The following is a 19,122-nucleotide window of genomic DNA, read 5'->3' on the forward strand; positions in this document are numbered from 1 at the left end:
TAACAGTTCTGTGGCCCTCAGTAACAATTCTGTGTCCCTGAGTATCAATTCTGTGGCCCTAAGTAACGGTTCTGTGGCCCTCAGTAACAATTCTGTGTCCCTGTGTAACAATTCTGTGTCTGTGCGAGTAACAATTCTGTGGCCCTAAGTAACAGTTCTGTGGCCCTCAGTAACAATTCTGTGTCCCTGAGTAACAATTCTGTGTCTGTGCGAGTAACAATTCTGTGGCCCTAAGTAACAGTTCTGTGGCCCTCAGTAACAGTTCTGTGTCCCTGAGTAACAATTCTGTGTCTGTGCGAGTAACAATTCTGTGGCCCTAAGTAACAGTTCTGTGGCCCTCAGTAACAATTCTGTGTCCCTGAGTAACAATTCTGTGGCCCTAAGTAACGGTTCTGTGGCCCTCAGTAACAATTCTGTGTCCCTGTGTAACAATTCTGTGTCTGTGCGAGTAACAATTCTGTGGCCCTAAGTAACAGTTCTGTGGCCCTCAGTAACAATTCTGTGTCCCTGAGTAACAATTCTGTGTCTGTGTGAGTAACAATTATGTGGCCCTAAGTAACAGTTCTGTGGCCCTCAGTAACAATTCTGTGTCCCTGAGTAACAATTCTGTGTCTGTGCGAGTAACAATTCTGTGGCCCTTAAGTAACAGTTCTGTGGCCCTCAGTAACAGTTCTGTGGCCCTCAGTAACAGTTCTGTGTCTGTGCGAGTAACAATTCTGTGGCCCTAAGTAACAGTTCTGTGGCCCTCAGTAACAGTTCTGTGTCCCTGAATAACAATTCTGTGTCTGTGCGAGTAACAATTCTGTGGCCCTAAGTAACAGTTCTGTGGCCCTCAGTAACAATTCTGTGTCCCTGAGTAACAATTCTGTGGCCCTAAGTAACGGTTCTGTGGCCCTCAGTAACAATTCTGTGTCCCTGTTTAACAATTCTGTGTCTGTGCGAGTAACAATTCTGTGGCCCTAAGTAACAGTTCTGTGGCCCTCAGTAACAATTCTGTGTCCCTGAGTAACAATTCTGTGTCTGTGCGAGTAACAATTCTGTGGCCCTAAGTAACAGTTCTGTGGCCCTCGGTAACAGTTCTGTGTCCCTGAGTAACAATTCTGTGTCTGTGCGAGTAACAATTCTGTGGCCCTAAGTAACAGTTCTGTGGCCCTCAGTAACAGTTTTGTGTCCCTGAGTAACAATTCTGTGTCTGTGCGAGTAACAATTCTGTGGCCCTAAGTAACAGTTCTGTGGCCCTCAGTAACAATTCTGTGTCCCTGAGTAACAATTCTGTGGCCCTAAGTAACGGTTCTGTGGCCCTCAGTAACAATTCTGTGTCCCTGTGTAACAATTCTGTGTCTGTGCGAGTAACAATTCTGTGGCCCTAAGTAACAGTTCTGTGGCCCTCAGTAACAATTCTGTGTCCCTGAGTAACAATTCTGTGTCTGTGCGAGTAACAATTATGTGGCCCTAAGTAACAGTTCTGTGGCCCTCAGTAACAATTCTGTGTCCCTGAGTAACAATTCTGTGTCTGTGCGAGTAACAATTCTGTGGCCCTAAGTAACAGTTCTGTGGCCCTCAGTAACAGTTCTGTGGCCCTCAGTAACAGTTCTGTGTCTGTGCGAGTAACAATTCTGTGGCCCTAAGTAACAGTTCTGTGTCCCTCAGTAACAGTTCTGTGTCCCTGAATAACAATTCTGTGTCTGTGCGAGTAACAATTCTGTGGCCCTAAGTAACAGTTCTGTGGCCCTCAGTAACAATTCTGTGTCCCTGAGTAACAATTCTGTGGCCCTAAGTAACGGTTCTGTGGCCCTCAGTAACAATTCTGTGTCCCTGTTTAACAATTCTGTGTCTGTGCGAGTAACAATTCTGTGGCCCTAAGTAACAGTTCTGTGGCCCTCAGTAACAATTCTGTGTCCCTGAGTAACAATTCTGTGTCTGTGCGAGTAACAATTCTGTGGCCCTAAGTAACAGTTCTGTGGCCCTCGGTAACAGTTCTGTGTCCCTGAGTAACAATTCTGTGTCTGTGCGAGTAACAATTCTGTGGCCCTAAGTAACAGTTCTGTGGCCCTCGGTAACAGTTCTGTGTCCCTGAGTAACAATTCTGTGTCTGTGCGAGTAACAATTCTGTGGCCCTAAGTAACAGTTCTGTGGCCCTCAGTAACAGTTCTGTGTCCCTGAGTAACAATTCTGTGTCTGTGCGAGTAACAATTCTGTGGCCCTAAGTAACAGTTCTGTGGCCCTCAGTAACAATTCTGTGTCCCTGAGTAACAATTCTGTGGCCCTAAGTAACGGTTCTGTGGCCCTCAGTAACAATTCTGTGTCCCTGTGTAACAATTCTGTGTCTGTGCGAGTAACAATTCTGTGGCCCTAAGTAACAGTTCTGTGGCCCTCAGTAACAATTCTGTGTCCCTGAGTAACAATTCTGTGTCTGTGCGAGTAACAATTCTGTGGCCCTAAGTAACAGTTCTGTGGCCCTCAGTAACAGTTCTGTGTCCCTGAGTAACAATTCTGTGTCTGTGCGAGTAACAATTCTGTGGCCCTAAGTAACAGTTCTGTGGCCCTCAGTAACAGTTCTGTGGCCCTGAGTAACAATTCTGTGTCTGTGCGAGTAACAATTCTGTGGCCCTAAGTAACAGTTCTGTGGCCCTCAGTAACAATTCTGTGTCCCTGAGTAACAATTCTGTGGCCCTAAGTAACGGTTCTGTGGCCCTCAGTAACAATTCTGTGTCCCTGTGTAACAATTCTGTGTCTGTGTGAGTAACAATTCCGTGGCCCTAAGTAACAGTTCTGTGGCCCTCAGTAACAATTCTGTGTCCCTGAGTAACAATTCTGTGTCTGTGCGAGTAACAATTCTGTGGCCCTAAGTAACAGTTCTGTGGCCCTCAGTAACAATTCTGTGTCCCTGAGTAACAATTCTGTGTCTGTGCGAGTAACAATTCTGTGGCCCTAAGTAACAGTTCTGTGGCCCTCAGTAACAATTCTGTGGCCCTAAGTAATGGTTCTGTGGCTCTAAGTAACAATTCTGTGTCCCTGTGTAACAATTCTGTGTCTGTGCGAGTAACAATTCTGTGGCCCTAAGTAACAGTTCTGTGGCCCTCAGTAACAATTCTGTGTCCCTGAGTAACAATTCTGTGTCTGTGCGAGTAACAATTCTGTGGCCCTAAGTAACAGTTCTGTGGCCCTCAGTAACAATTCTGTGTCTGTCCCTGAGTAACAATTCTGTGGCCCTAACTAAAGTCTCTGTGGCCCTAAGTAACAGTTCTGTGGCCCTCAGTAACAATTCTGTGTCTGTCCCTGAGTAACAATTCTGTGGCCCTAACTAAAGTTTCTGTGGCCCTAAGTAACAGTTCTGTGGTCCTCAGTAACAATTCTGTGTCTGTCCCTGAGTAACAATTCTGTGGCCCTAACTAAAGTTTCTGTGGCCCTAAGTAACAATTCTCTGTCACTCAGTAACAATTCTGTCTGTCCCTGAGTAACAATTTTGTGGCCCTAATAACGTTTCTGTGGCCCTAAGTAACAGTTCTGTGGCCCTCAGTAACAATTCTGTGTCTGTCCCTGAGTAACAATTCTGTGGCCCTAAGTAACAATTCTCTGGCACTCAGTAACAATTCTGTCTGTCCCTGAGTAACAATTCTGTGGCCCTAATAACGTTTCTGTGGCCCTAAGTAACAATTCTCTGGCACTCAGTAACAATTCTGTCTGTCCCTGAGTAAGAATTCTGTGGCCCTAACTAGCGTTTCTTTGTCCCTAAGTAACGATTCTGTGGCCCTTATTAACGATTCTGTGTCCCTGAGTAATGGTTCTCTGTCCCTAAGTAACGTTTCTCTGTCCCCAAGTATCGTTTCTGTGGCCCTAACTCTGTCCCTGTCCCTAGTACAGAGCGGTCTGCCTCTGTTCAATGACTGCAGGCAAATGAAGAATTCCAAAATGGCCGCTATTTATAGCTCGACCATTACACAGTGCTGGCTGGCTGGCTGCTGATTGGCTGATGCGATCACATGTCGTTGAGGAATGCATTATGGGTCAGCGCGCCTTGTCTGCGCGCCTTCCCAGACATCCCCGCTCCGTCGCCGCACATGTCAGCCGCCATTTTTGGAAAAATTTCGATTTGCGCGTCCGAAGTAGGCTATTTTTCGGATTCGGCGCGAATCAAAATTTTTCCGATATTCGACTCGAATTCCACTTCGGCTACTTCGATTCGCTCATCTCTAGTCATAAGACCAGGCTGGAGAGGTGGTAATTATGTGCATAGAAAATCAAAACAAGAATTCAAGTGGCTATAAGAGTTGGACACCAAAGCTTTTTTTTCAGTGGGAACAAGGGGGAACATAGTTCCAGTGCCTCCCGCAGTATGCAATGACAAGGGATGGTGTGGTGTGCTGGTGGGGCTATTGTTGCTGGGGGGAATCTATTGTTCTCTGAGGGAGGCTATTGTTTCTGGTTTAATTTTGCTGGTGGGGTATCTTTTGTTGCTGGGGAGTCTTATGTGGCTGGTGGAGTCAATTGCTGTTGGGAGGGATCTGTTGTTGAGAGAGGAATCTACAGTATTGTTGATAGCTGCTGGAGGGTCTATTGATGCTGGCTGCTAGGAGATCCATTGTCACTGTATGGGGTCTATTGTTACTGGGGTGGATCTTTTATTATTGGGGGAAAATTTTGTTGTGGTGTCTATTGATGCTATTAAGGATCTATTGTTGCTGGGGAGTCTATTGCTGCTGGCTGCAAGGCATCTATTTTACTGCTTTTCTTGTTATCATTGACAAATTCCATACAGATACTTAGGACCACAAAATTATACTTGCTTCTGTATTCTCTAAACAGAGCTGTAGTGGGAGGTGGATAGGGTGGTAGAACCAAGGGATGGTGCTTGGAGGTGGGTAGGGGGGTAGAACCAAGGGATGGTGCTTGGAGGTGGGTAGGGGGGTAGAACCAAGGGACGGTGCTTGGAGGTGGGTAGGGGGGAGAACCAAGGGATGGTGCTTGGAGGTGGGTAGGGGGGAGAACCAAGGGATGGTGCTTGGAGGTGGGTAGGGGGGAGAACCAAGGGACGGTGCTTGGAGGTGGATAGGGGGTGGAACTAAGGGACGGTGCTTGGAGGTGGGTAGGGGGGCGAAAACAAGAAGTGACTCAGAAGTGGGGGGGTACCTGCACCCATTCTTTGAAAAGAAAACCCTTTAGACACAATGGTCTCTAAAGGGACTGAATCCCGAAACTGAACTTTTTGCATTGGAATAAATACGGAAGTTTACAGTAACTTTATATACATTTTTATAAATTGTCATAATTAGGAGAAATGCGCTATAAAAAGCACAAATCCATTCCCAGTTCTAACCTATTAGCCAGCAGCCAAAAGGAATACACACCCTGGTATTCACAAAGCGAACACAAAAATATCAGCACTAGTTAGTAAAACCTCTAATATATTAAAGTGATTATATCCAATTCCCTTCACATACAATGTAGTGTAATACTTAAATGAATATAACATATATGATATGATGACATTCAAAGATCTCAATAGTGAAGTCTGTGATCAATAAATTATCCTTTATATTCACCAAAGTCTTCAACTCCCAGAAAATATTCCACCAGTGTGCTCTGTGGGCTTTGGGAAAAAAATAAAGGCTCCCCAGAATGTACTGACCCCCTATAATTACAGTAAGTTGGTCAAACAACGCTTTTTCACCATAGGGTTTGATTAAACAGGTACTCAGGTCATCCCCTTCACAGGGTTTAATTAAACAGATACTCATGTCGGCCTCTTCTCCTAGATTTATCTGGGTTCTCTTTAGGTAGGATTCCCCACATTGCTACTCTCAATTCAACAAATCCATTCTCTTGGCAGATGTAGAAAAATCGGTTTATTATTCAAGTTTCATGAGACTTCCCCACAGGTAAGTGTACATGGTCCAGGATGTCCCACCAGGATTTTTCCATGTATATAAAAAGACTAGTCAGGTGCAGATTGAAAAAAAAAATGTTTTGTTTCATTTCATTTTGATTCTTATTTAACCAATAGGGGACTGCCCCCAGTACATATAATGTGACAAGGCGGCCCCTGTGCGCAGGATCACGTATATAAACGTGATCGTGCATTTCCGGGTAGTGGGCACGTGCGAGCTGATCACGGCCCCGGGAGTCAACCACCGGGTCCCGGCAGGTGATTACCCGCCGGAGCCCAGTGATTGCTGGCAAACACCGACAGGGAGGACGGCTGCATTGTTTACAATGCAGCTCTCCTCCCTGTCAGTTTGGGCACACTGCTCGGGATGGCTGAGCATAGCTGTCCCGAACAGTGTGCTTACAGTGAAGCACCCCCCCCCCCAGTAAAACACTCCAACACTCCCATCACATAGTTAACCCTTTGAACACTTCTCATTGTTAAACCCTTCCTCCTCAGTATCATTAGTACAGTGTCAGTGCTTTTCTTTAGCACTGATCACTGTATTGTTGTCACTGGGGATCTCAGTGAAGTCAATCCCCCCCCCCCCAGTGTCAGAATGTCCACTGCAGTCCAGCCATAAGTCGCTGATCGCCGCTATTATTAGTATTTGAAAAAAAAAAATCCAGTTTCTATACCGCCATTTATAGACGCTTTAACTTTCACGTAAGCCAATTTATACGTATTGGGTTTTTTAGTAAAGACACAGAGCAGAATACATTTTCACCTAAATTTATGATAAAATTTGATTTTTTACATTGTTTTATTGGACATGTTTAATAGCAAAAAGTCCAAAATATTGTTTTTTTTCTCAAAATTGTCGGGCTTTTTTTTTTATACCACATAAAATAAAAAACGCACATGCGATAAAATACCTCCAAAAGAAAGCCCAATTCATGGGGAAAAAAGGACATAAACTTAATGTTGGTGCAGCGTTGCATGACATCACAATTGTCAGTTAAAATAATGCAGTACCTTAACACAAACCGCTTCTGTAACCACTTCCTGACCGCCCTATAGCAGAAATACTGCTACAGGGCGGCACAGGTGCTCAAAATCACATATATATCTGATTCACGCTCCCTTGCTTTTTACTCCCCTCCCAGATGGCGTCAGATTGCCTGTCAGTACGCCAGTCATCACATTTAACCCCTTGATTGCCAGGAAGATGCTCATACACAATAAACCTCCATTGCTAGTATAGTGTCTGAACGGATCAATATCTTTGGTCAGATCAGCACTATACCAGCGTTCACATTAGTATAGTGTCCTAAAAAATGCAGCATTAGCGGGATCAGCCCCGGCACCTTCCAGCACCTGCGTTTAGCCCCTATGCTTACCCCCCCCTTCTCCCCCAGCAAGTGCAGTGTCAGTAGGTTGCTGTCACTTCTTGATACATTGCACACAGTACCGCAGTGTTGGCAGAATGTAGCCTGATCTCTGTTAGCATTTGCCAGTAAATATTGATGACTCTCATATGCAGCAGAGTGCCAGTACTAGTGCCGCGCTACCTTTTGGTGAACTGGCGAGCACCAGCGGCCTAGTACATCCTGGTCTTTCACATACCAGCACTGCAGTATCACTTGGTGGCTTGGTGACTCCCATAAGCGCAGTACAAGCCGGTGTGGTGGTGAGCACAAGTATTGTCCTGTAACCACCAAGAATTCGCACACAGGCCCGTAGATCCCCTATTATCCTTCTGGATGTGCTTGCATATCCTGATTGGCAGCCCACAAATTCTGCAGCACCCGTACTTCCCCCATCCACTGCCCAACCTAGAATTCAGGTGGAAACCGCAAATTTAACTACTCCATTTGATTTTTTGGAGCTGCTTTTCACGGAAGATCTGTATGCATTGATTGCGGATCAAAGCAGTTTATATGCACAACAATTTATCACCGCCAACCCAAATTCAAACCTTGCCAGACCATTCGCATGGAAACCCATTACGGTTTCGGAATTAAAATTTTTGGGGGGCCTAACCCTCGACATGGGCATAAAAAAATGAATTGCATCTGTATTGGTCCACAGACCCGATTCATCACATGCCCGTCTGCTCTGCTGATATGAGAGTATATAATGTGTTTGACCGTCTCCACAAGTTCGGCCCCTCGTTAATCACCTTAACCAAAAATTTACAGATGTCTATACTACACAGCAAAAAATCTATGTTGATGAGTCCCTCATTAATTTTTCTGGCCGCCTTTCATTCAAACAATTTCTCCCCAGCAAGCGTGCCAGATATGGGGTCAAGATGTAGAAGACCTGTGAGAGGGCAACAGGCTATACATATAAGTTTTGGGTTTTCAAGGGAAGAGAGCCCCCCGGATGCCCAGAATGCATGGGGAGCAGTGAAAAGATAGTTTGGGACTTGGTGTCATCCTTTTTCCATATGGGGTACCACTTATACGTGGACAATTTTTTTTTCAAGCGTGCCACTATTTACACATTTGTACAGTCTTGGACTTGGTACATGTGGCACCATGTGACCTAATGCCCACCATTAGAAGTGGGTGGATGCAGGGTGGTATATTCTAATGGTGGGCATACTACACACTTTTTTCTGGCAGATTTCTTCTCTTTTTTTCATTCAGCCCACAGGTTGCATACAAAAAAAAAAAAACATAACATATACAGTTGTGACCAAAATTATTCAACCCCCACTGAAATTGAGTGTTTTGGCCAGTTTGACATTGCTTTTGATCATTCAGTCATCTTGCTTACATTTACATTAAAGAGGCACTTGTAGGTCAGACAAATATAACATAACAGTTATAATGAAATAACCACAAATGTCTTTTCTGTGCTCACAGCATTATCAGTTTTATTCAACCCCCAAGTGACATTCAATCTTAGTACTTAGTACAGCATCCTTTTACAGTTATAACAGCTTTTAAACGTGAAGCATAGCTTGACACAAGTGTCTTGCAGCGATCTACGGGTATCTTCGCCCATTCTTCATGGGCAAAGGCCTCCAGTTCAGTCACATTCTTAGGCTTGCGCACTGCAACTGCTTTCTTTAAGTCCCACCAGAGGTTCTCAATCGGATTTAAGTCTGGTGACTGCGATGGCCACTCCAAAATGTTCCAGCCTTTCCTCTGCAACCATGCTCTAGTGGACTTGGAGGTATGCTTGGGATCATTGTCCTGTTGAAAGGTCCAACGTCTCCCAAGCCTCAGGTGTGTGACGGACTGCATCACGTTTCCATCCAATATCTCCTGGTACTGAAGAGAATTCATGGTACCTTGCACACGCTGAAGCTTCCCTGTACCTGCAGAAGCAAAACAGCCCCAAAGCATGATTGACCCTCCACCATGCTTCACAGTAGGCAAGGTGTTCTTTTCATCATAGGCCTTGTTCTTCCTCCTCCAAACATAGCGTTGATCCATGGGCCCAAACAGTTCTAATTTTGTTTCATCAGTCCACAGAACACTATCCCACAACTTTTGTGGTTTGTCCACATGGCTTTTGGCATACTGCAGTCGACTCTTCTTATTCTTTGGAGACAGCAAGGGGGTACGCCTGGGAGTTCTGGCACGGAGGCCTTCATTACGCAGTGTGCGTCTTATTGTCTGGGCTGAAACTTCTGTACCCACATCTGACAAATCTTTTCTCAGTTCCTCAGCAGTCACACGGGGACTTCTCTCCACTCTACGCTTCAGGTAGCGCACAGCAGTCGAAGTCAGCATCTTCTTTCTGCCACGACCAGGTAGCGTTTCAACAGTGCCCTTTGCCTTGAATTTGCGAATGATGCTTCCTAAGGTGTCTCTTGGTATGTTTAACATCTTTGCAATCTTCTTATAGCCATTGCCCTTCCTGTGAAGAGAAATCACCTCTTCTCTTGTCTTCCTGGACCATTCTCTTGCCTTCACCATGTTTGTAACCACACCAGTAAATGTCTAGAAGGAGCTGAGTATCACAGTCATTTTAAAGCTGCCTAATTGGTGCTTATTATGCTTGATTGCTGCTCGGTGACATCCACAGGTGTTTTCAATACCTGATGGAAAGCACCTGTATGAACCTCTGTTCTTCAGAGTGGTAGTCTTTAAGGGGTTGAATAATTGTGGCAATGAAGAAACCACATAAGAACCATTTACTACTGTATTACATAAACAATTGATGTCATTTTAGTTGCATTTGGGTAGTTACAACGTCCTTGTAGGATTTGATTCTGAATACAATTCCAAATGTACACTATAGTCCCTAAACCCCTTTACAGCATTGGGGGTTGAATAATTTTGGTCACAACTGTATACCCAATAAGGACCAGCGACATACTGGTACATCACTGGACTTGCTTATACCAGGATGATGCCTACAACTGCAGGCATCCTCCTGGTATCGTTTTTTTTCAGCTGGCGATCGGATTTCATGTGAAATGAAATTAGCTACAGGATTGCTTTCACAAGCACTGCCTTCCACAGCCTTCTCGGGCAGTCCCGTGCCATCGGGGGAACCTGAGAATGCAGCCGGTGTTTCTGCCAGCTGACTATAGAGCTGATTGGAGATGAGAATGGTGCCAATCATCTCTATAGTCTAAGAAATTGGAAGCTACAAGCATTTCATCACTTCAATTTTGCAATTTAAACAGCTCCATTTGTAAATTGGGAAAGCATCTGATCACACCGATCTTGGAGAGATTAGATAATGTAAGGGCAGAGGAGATATCCAGAGTCTGATAGACCCCAGATTCCTAAAAAAAGAATATATAACAATGCCCATTGAACTTATAGGGGATACTTGCATTCCCTGTGATAGCATTAAAAGTGATCAAAAAAATGAAAGGCACAGTGTAAAAATAGTAAAAAAAATCGAAATAACTTAAAATAAAAGCACCTTCGCCCCCCTGCGCACGCTTGTACCTGTGTGCGCGAGCGTTGACCCTGTGCCAGTATCTAAACAACGGTTGCACCATGCATGTGAAAACCTGACACAGGCAGTCATTGTTGCAGAGTTGGGTATATATAAAGGCCTTGTAATGGTATCTGAGTACATATCTTGTACAGCGGGGGGGGGGGAGATGATAGTACAGTCCGATATCCTGGTCCACGGAACAACAAGAACACTAATAACCCAAAAACAATAGAAAACAAGAAACTCTAGTATAAACTGGGGGTTTTTAAAAACCCAATTTCAGAGAATTTCTGCTCAAGCATGTGGGAGCAAAATATTTGGCTTGAGCTCCTAATGGCAGAAAGTGCTGTAATGGGAAATACGTTCAAATACATGAAGATGCCTTAAGGCACTGAATGGTATTCAAGAATTGGATACACACTTCCAATCTGATATTATCTTGTTAGTGCTACTGAGAGGCAGTGTTTTTGGTGCTTCATTGTGAATAATATTCCAGGTTATCAGCAGTTGCAAACCTTTGTTAGGCGATGTGATGACGTGGGTGGTACCATTGTTGGTAATGACAAGCTTCGTAGGATAGCCCCACTTGAACCCAATGTTGTGGTTCCGGAGGGCCTTTGTGATATTATTCAAGCCTTTATGCAGTAGTAGTGTATGCTGTGATAGATCTGTGCAACATTGAAGATCAGAATAAGTGGTGGAGCGGTGTTCTTCTTTTTGTGTTAACAACATTAGTCGCTCCTTTATGTGAAAAAAGTGGATGTGGAGTAATACGTCCCTGGGTACATGTTCTGAGATGTGTGGAGGTTTGGGAATACAATGTATCCTATCTACTGTAAGCTCCAAAGGGAACAAGTCTGGCATTAGAGATGAAAACATAGTAGTAGCATAGGAATGGAGTAATGCCAGTACTACTGTTTCTGGGATCCCTCTGATTTTAACATTGTTCCTCCTAGACCTGTCCTCTAGGTCTGCAAGTTTTGCCTTCAACCACACCTGTTCTTCTTCATTAGACTCATTTGCATCAATTAATTTGTTGATTGTGGAGGCGTATTCCCCCATTTTATTTTCAATGTGGGTAACTCTGTCCCTCACAGCTATAAGCTCTTTGTTAAATTTCCGCATACAAGGCATCATGGCAGTAAGTATAGTGCTTCTTCAGAAATTAACATATCTTTTAGAGTGGTGTCTAAAATAGGTTGATTTGATGTGGGAAATGATGTAATGGATTCTGGTAATTCTCTAGTGTCCTCCTGTGTATCAGGGTTTGAGCTCACATTGCTGCAAGTTTGAATCCTCCATCCTAATCCTGGATTTTTCAGGACTTTTGACCGATGGGGTAGAGCAGCAATGGGCAAACTACGGCCCGCGGAGCGTGGCAAACATCGGCTGTCAGGATGAGTGTAGGCGGGGCAGCGTGACGAACGTGAGGGGAGGGGAGCTAGGCTCCTCTCACAGTCCGCCCTGAAGACCGGAACGGCGGGAGAACACGGCGAGAGGAACGCGCGGAGCAAAGGTAAGTGAATTGACACAGGGGGGACTTGGGGACTTAATATGGGGGATGAATTAATATGGGGAATGAATTACTATAGGGGGGATGAATTACTATATGGGGGATGAATTACTATGGGGGATGAATTACTATGGGGGATGAATTACTATATGGGGGATGAATTACTATATGGGGGATGAATTACTATGGGGGATGAATTACTATATGGGGGATGAATTACTATATGGGGGATGAATTACTATATGGGGGATGAATTACTATGGGGGATGAATTACTATGGGGGATGAATTACTATATGGGGGATGAATTACTATATGGGGGATGAATTACTATATGGGGGATGAATTACTACGGGGGATGAATTACTATATGGGGGATGAATTACTATGGGGGATGAATTACTATGGGGGATGAATTACTATGGAGGATGAATTACTATATGGGGGATGAATTACTATATGGGGGATGAATTACTATGGGGGATGAATTACTATGGGGGATGAATTACTATATGGGGGATGAATTACTATATGGGGGATGAATTACTATGGGGGATGAATTACTATATGGGGGATGAATTACTATATGGGGGATGAATTACTACGGGGGATGAATTACTATATGGGGGATGAATTACTATGGGGGATGAATTACTATGGGGGATGAATTACTATATGGGGGATAAATTACTATGTGGGATGAATTACTATATGGGGGTTGAATTACTATAGGGGTGATGAATTACTATGGGGGATGTATTACTATATGGGGGATGAATTACTATGTGGGATGAATTACTATGTGGGATGAATTACTATATGGGGGATGAATTACTATATGGGGGATGAATTACTATGGGGGATGAATTACTATATGGGGGATGAATTACTATATGGGGGATGTATTACTATGGGGGATGAATTACTATGTGGGATAAATTACTATATGGGGGATGAATTACTATGGGGGATGAATTACTATATGGGGGATTAATTACTATGCTTACTATGGGGGAATATTACTATACTTACTATGGATGACACATGCACATCATTCATCTACTCTTGGTCCGGCCCCCGGGTCCAATATATGAACCCATTGCGGCCCTCAAGTCAAAAAGTTTGCCCACCCCTGGGGTAGAGGCTTGATATATTGTGGCTGACTCTATGTTGTCACCATAGAAACAATTCTATCCCTGTGTAGGGAATGAGGAGTTGCTGGAGGAGAAGAGGAATGTGAGCCGGCGCCATCTTGGCCACGCCACAGCTGTGGCTGGGAGAAGTATGCCGTAAGTTTCTGGGGTTTGTGACCCTCTTTTTGCTTTCTGGGCATGTTACCTGGATGTAGAAAGACAAACCGCCAAGTTGGGGTGAGTGAACAAAGCCCCTGTAAGCCGTGAGCCGCTATTGTTTTCCTCCATGTGCCAGAGTGTTAAGCCGCCATCTTGGCTGTGATCAAGCCACACACCTCCCCCCCCCCTTCTTATACTTACCTGAGCTTTATCTCAATCCAGCGATGTGCATAAGAGCTCTCTCAGCTCTCTCCCTCCTCATTGACTCAGATGCAACCATTGGCTCCCGCTGCTGCCAAAAATAGGCTGTGCACTTTGCAAAGTGCAGTCAGACTCTGAATGTGCAGTTGCTCCAGAACTTAGTAAAGGAGGTAAAGCTTCACTTTGCAAACAACACCCAATCACATGCAAGGAAAATATAAAAAAAAATAGCAGTTTTGCTTGCACATGATTGGATGATGGAAGTCAGCAAATCATCTCCTCATTTACTAAGCTCTGGACCAACTTTCCTTGCAGTTTTTTTGCCTTTAGTTAATCAACTCCACGGAGCCAGCCTGGGAGCAAGTACATATGAGGGCCCCCATTGCAAGTGGCTTGATCTAGTGGGCCATGGGTAAGGGGGAGGGGTCAGGAGCGACAGCAGGGGACCCAAGAAGAGGGTGATTGGTGCAAAACTATTACACAAAGCAGGTAAGTATACCATGTTTGTTATTTTTTTAAATTTACAATCGCTTTAAAGCCTGCCATACATGGATCGAAATTGTGGCAGTTCAGGAGGGACCGGCTACATTTCAATCCATGTATGGGCAGATACAATCTATAGATCAACTTCTCATTTAATTTATCTGGCTAGTTTTGGTTATGTGGAGTCAAGTCAAAACTTTTTTTTATTTTTAATTTTGTATGGAGTGGAAAAGTAAGTGTTGGGTTTTTACTGTTATCCCGATTCCCGAGCTTTGTTGAAGAGCTTTCCTGTCCTGGTGACTATGATTTTACCAGACATGATGTGCGAGCAAATCACACAAAGACAAAAATAAAGAAAAATGTTTTGTAGTAGTGTATTGCTACCCCCTCAGGGGCCACTGAATTTTTCTTGGGTCCCACTAAGCTCTGCACGGCCAGGCAACATGCATTTTCCCACTTGCACATTCAGAGTCAGTAAGCAGCCCTTGAGCTGGCTTTTAGTTGTTTTTATTATGGGGGTAACAACTTGGATGGGGTCTAGGGGTATATGGGATGCCTGAGGAACTTTAAACTTAACAACAACTTCTTGGAAACCTGTACACTATAAAAATATGTGTATCCAAAAAATAGCACTGTCTCTTTAAAGAAGCACTTCTCAGACACCACATGAATCCCTCCTCCTCACCTGGCTGCAAAGAGGATATCTGTCAGGGACTCCGGGAGTTACCATGGCGCGCGAGTCTGCGCATGTGCAGTCTGTCTAGGCGCACTAGCGTGCGTGCGCTAGGACCTGGGTGCCCACGGCAGCAACGGCGGCCGCGCATGCGCACTTGCACTCACGCGCCTGGCACCAATGAGTGCACACTATTTAAACAGACTCTGGCAATACTCAAATTGCCGTATGGCCTGTCCTGCTTTTCCTGTTATCTTGTGTTCCAGAGAGATTGCTATTTGCCGACCCTGCCTGATCCGTTGACCGTCTCCTGCTCTGATCCCTGGCTCGTCCCTGACTACTCTTCTGCCTACTCCTGAATTATTTGACCTCCTGTTCCCGAACCTTTGCTCGTGACCCGGTTACTCTCTGCCTGCTGCCCTGTACCGTTCTGCCTCTGCTGTTACCGACCTGGCTTGTCTGACCCCACTATACTCCATACTGTCATCCACCCATCCATCCCGCTCAGATCCAGTCGCTACTGTCCAGGGCCTGCCAGTTTCTTCACATCAGGCTCTCCTCCTGTACATACCTCTGGCGGCCCTCTCTACCACAGTTGGGCATACACAGGGGCCGCGACCTTGTCTCAGTTCTGCTCCAAGTCCATCCCCACCATCAGGGGTTCTGGCGAATAATCAGACTGGGGCTTAGACTCCGCGCCCTGGGGAATCCTGTTCTGTGGTTCACTAGAGATACCGCCGGGCGGTACCTAACGGGACCGTTCGGCCATGACTGAGTCTGGAAGAGGCCCCTCTCTGCTGGATGACATATGCCAGCACCTGGCGGTGCTCACCCAAGCTGTCAAGACTCTTCAAGAGGGGTATACGCATCTGGAGGGACGCATTCAGACACTCTCCCTGCCAGCAACTCCACCGGCAGGCACAGGAATCTTGACTCCAGCCCAGGGACCTACTGAAACCCCCGCCGGAGCAATGGTCGCCATACCCCCACCGGAACCTCGTGTACCAACACCGGAGCGTTTCAATGGGGATCGAGGGAAGTTCAGGGCCTTCCAGAACTCCTGCCAGCTATATTTTGACCTGCAACCGCGGACGTTTTCCTCAGAGTCTGTGTTATATCCCTGCTGCAGGGTGAACCCCTGGGCTGGGCACACCGTCTGCTGGAAGCTCACTATCCACACCTGAACTCAGTTGGTGCATTCTTTAAAGCGATGCGCAGTTATACGACGACCCTCAACGAGCTGCTTCGGCTGAGGCAGCTCTACATACCTTACAGCAGGGTCGCCGGGCAGCAGAGGATTACGCCTCTGCATTTAGGTGCTGGAGCGGAGACATTCAGTGGAACGACGCGGCTCTGCGCCATCAGTTCCGCCTAGGGTTGTCTGATCCACTTAAAGATGAGTTGGCAAGAGTGGGAGTACCTGACTCCTTGGAAGATTTGATCATCCTGGCCATCCAGATCGACTGCAGGTTGTGGGAACGGAGGCAAGAAAGGTCCAGCCAAGGGCCAAGACCAACATGGATGCTGCCACGGGTGCCTGTCCTGCCGAATCCCGCAGTCAGTAATAAGAATCTAGAGCCATCAGACCGGACTGAACCCATGCAGCTCAGACTAATGTGGCCTTTTCTCATGGTGAAAGAATGCCAGAGATGCCGGATAAACAATCTGTGACCTCTAGCGGGTCATATGGTGTGCTCCTGTCCGGAGAAGTTATGTAAGTACTCTTCTTTTGTTTCTGCTATGTCTCCTGCTGGCCTAGATGACCCAACTCATTTAGCCGTACCAATCTCATTCCAGCTCCCTGGAAGAACTGTATAAGTGATGGCCATTATTGACTCAGGGACCTGCAGCTGCTTCATAGACCTTAGCTTTGCAGCCCAACAGCAGATTCCGTTACTGTCTAAAGAGCAGTGCCCGAACATCTTCCTGGCTGACGGGTCTCAAATTAAGTCCGGGTTGGTAGATCGGGAGACCCCTCCTATACACACCACAGTGGCCAGTCATCATCAAGAACTCCTTCGCTTGGACGCCATTGCATCCCCTTTCATTCCAGTCATTTTGGGGCTCCCCTGGCTACGAGCGCATGATCCCCAAATTGACTGGAGAACCGGGTCTGTCCAGTTCCATTCACCCTACTGTCAGGAGCATTGTTTTCTAAGGTCATCACTAGACACCCCGACTCTGTTATGTGTGAATACCGACACTGAGCTAGCTCAAACTGTTCCTATTGCTTATCAGCATTACCTTGATGTTTTCAGTCCACGTGGAGCAGACATTCCCCCTCTGCACCGGGTTTATGACTGTCCCATTGACCTTCTTCCGGGATCTGAGATTCCCTTTGGCTGAATCTTTCCCCTGTCAGAGCGGGAGTTGGGTGCTTTGAAGGAATATATTGATGAAAGCCTTCGGAAGGGATTCATCCGTCCTTCCACATCACCGGCTGGGATCGGAATCTTTTTTGTGGAAAAAAAGGACCAGTCCCTGAGGCCCTGTGTTGACTATAGGGATCTGAACAAAATTACAGTTAAGAACCGTTATCCCCTTCCCTTAGTCCCTGAATTGTTTCAAAGGTTAAAGTCGGCATCTGTTTTTACTAAGCTAGATCTTAGGTGTGCTTACAATCTGGTCCGCATACGCGAAGGGGATGAGTGGAAAACCGCTTTCCGCACTTGGTTCGGGCACTTCGAATACTTAGTTATGCCATTCGAGTTATGTAACGCACCGGCCACCTTTCAGCATTTTGTGAACAATGTTTTGGATATCTTTGTGATCGTGTACTTAGACGATATTCTGATTTTTTCCTCATCTCTGGAGGCGCATCGAGGTCATGCCAGAAACGTGCTGGGACATCTTCGCCAGCACGGGCTTTATGCCAAAGCCGAGAAGTGTAGCTTCGAACAGCACAGTATCCCATTCCTGGGGCTGATCATTTCCACCACTGGAATTGCTATGGACCCCCAGAAGATCTCTGCGATCTTAGAATGGCCGGTCCCCACAGATAAGAAAGGGGTTCAGCGATTTATTGGCTTCGCCAATTTCTACAGGAAATTTATTAAGAATTTCTCAGGCCTAGTATCTTCCATCACCCAACTTACGAAAATGGGGGTAAGCTTTCAGTGGACCCCAGAGGCACAGGCCGCCTTTGAGTCCTTGAAGAAGCTGTTCACGGCAGCTCCTATCCTAAGTCACCCCAATGCATCACTGCCTTATATCTTAGAGGTAGATGCGTCAGAAAACGGAGTGGGAGCAATACTGTCTCAAAGGGTAGGGGTAAAGGAGCTTATGCATCCGGTGGCCTTCTTTTCTAGGAAGCTTACCCCATCAGAAAGGAATTATGACATCGAAGATTGGGAGTTGTTGGCAATCAAAACGGCATTGGAGGAATGGAGATACTTGTTGGAGGGAGCCTCGCATCCCATTCTGGTCTACACAGACTATAAAAACTTGGAATACCTGAGGACAGCTAAACGCCTCAGACCGCATCAGGCCAGATGGGCGTTATTCTTTTCAAGATTCACTCTGCATATAACCTACTGACCTGGATCTAAGAATACCAAGCTTGACACTCTCTCATGGATGTTTGAAGACCCTAAAGAAATGCCCAAGCCAGATACCATCTTGCCGGCAGGTAGTTTCTTATTGCTACAGTCTGAACTCCTGTCTAAGTTACAGGCTGCATCCACAAGGGCCCCCAACCTACCTGGAGTCTCTATACAGAGCAGAGAAGGTCTCTTATGGAGGGGGGAGAAGATCCTGGTACCCAAAGAAGCTTGGACCCTGGTCCTGGGCTATTGCCACGATCACCCATTGGCGGGTCATTTTGGAACACACAAGACTTTAGAGTTAGTACGATGTACATTTTGGTGGCCAAGTATGTCCAAAGACTGCGAGATGTACGTTAAGACCTGTGTTATCTGCAAATGGAACAAGCCCACCAGGGACAAGGCTTGGGGTCTGTTGCGACCCTTGCCGGTACCCAGGAGCATGATCTCTATAGATTTTATTGTGGAATAGCCACCATCGCAGAATCATACTGTGATTTTCATAGTGGTGGACTGTCTCTCTAAGATGGCTCATTTCCTCCCATTGAAAAGTACACCTCCTGCTTCCGAAATGGCACAAGTGTTCATTAAGGAAATAGTGAGACTCCATGAAGTGCCGAACAATATCGTTTCAGATCG

This window comes from Staurois parvus, unplaced genomic scaffold (genome assembly GCF_062004578.1).
Source record: "Staurois parvus isolate SC_StPar_1 unplaced genomic scaffold, SC_StPar_1.0 ptg001952l, whole genome shotgun sequence".
In the NCBI taxonomy this organism is placed as follows: domain Eukaryota; kingdom Metazoa; phylum Chordata; class Amphibia; order Anura; family Ranidae; genus Staurois; species Staurois parvus.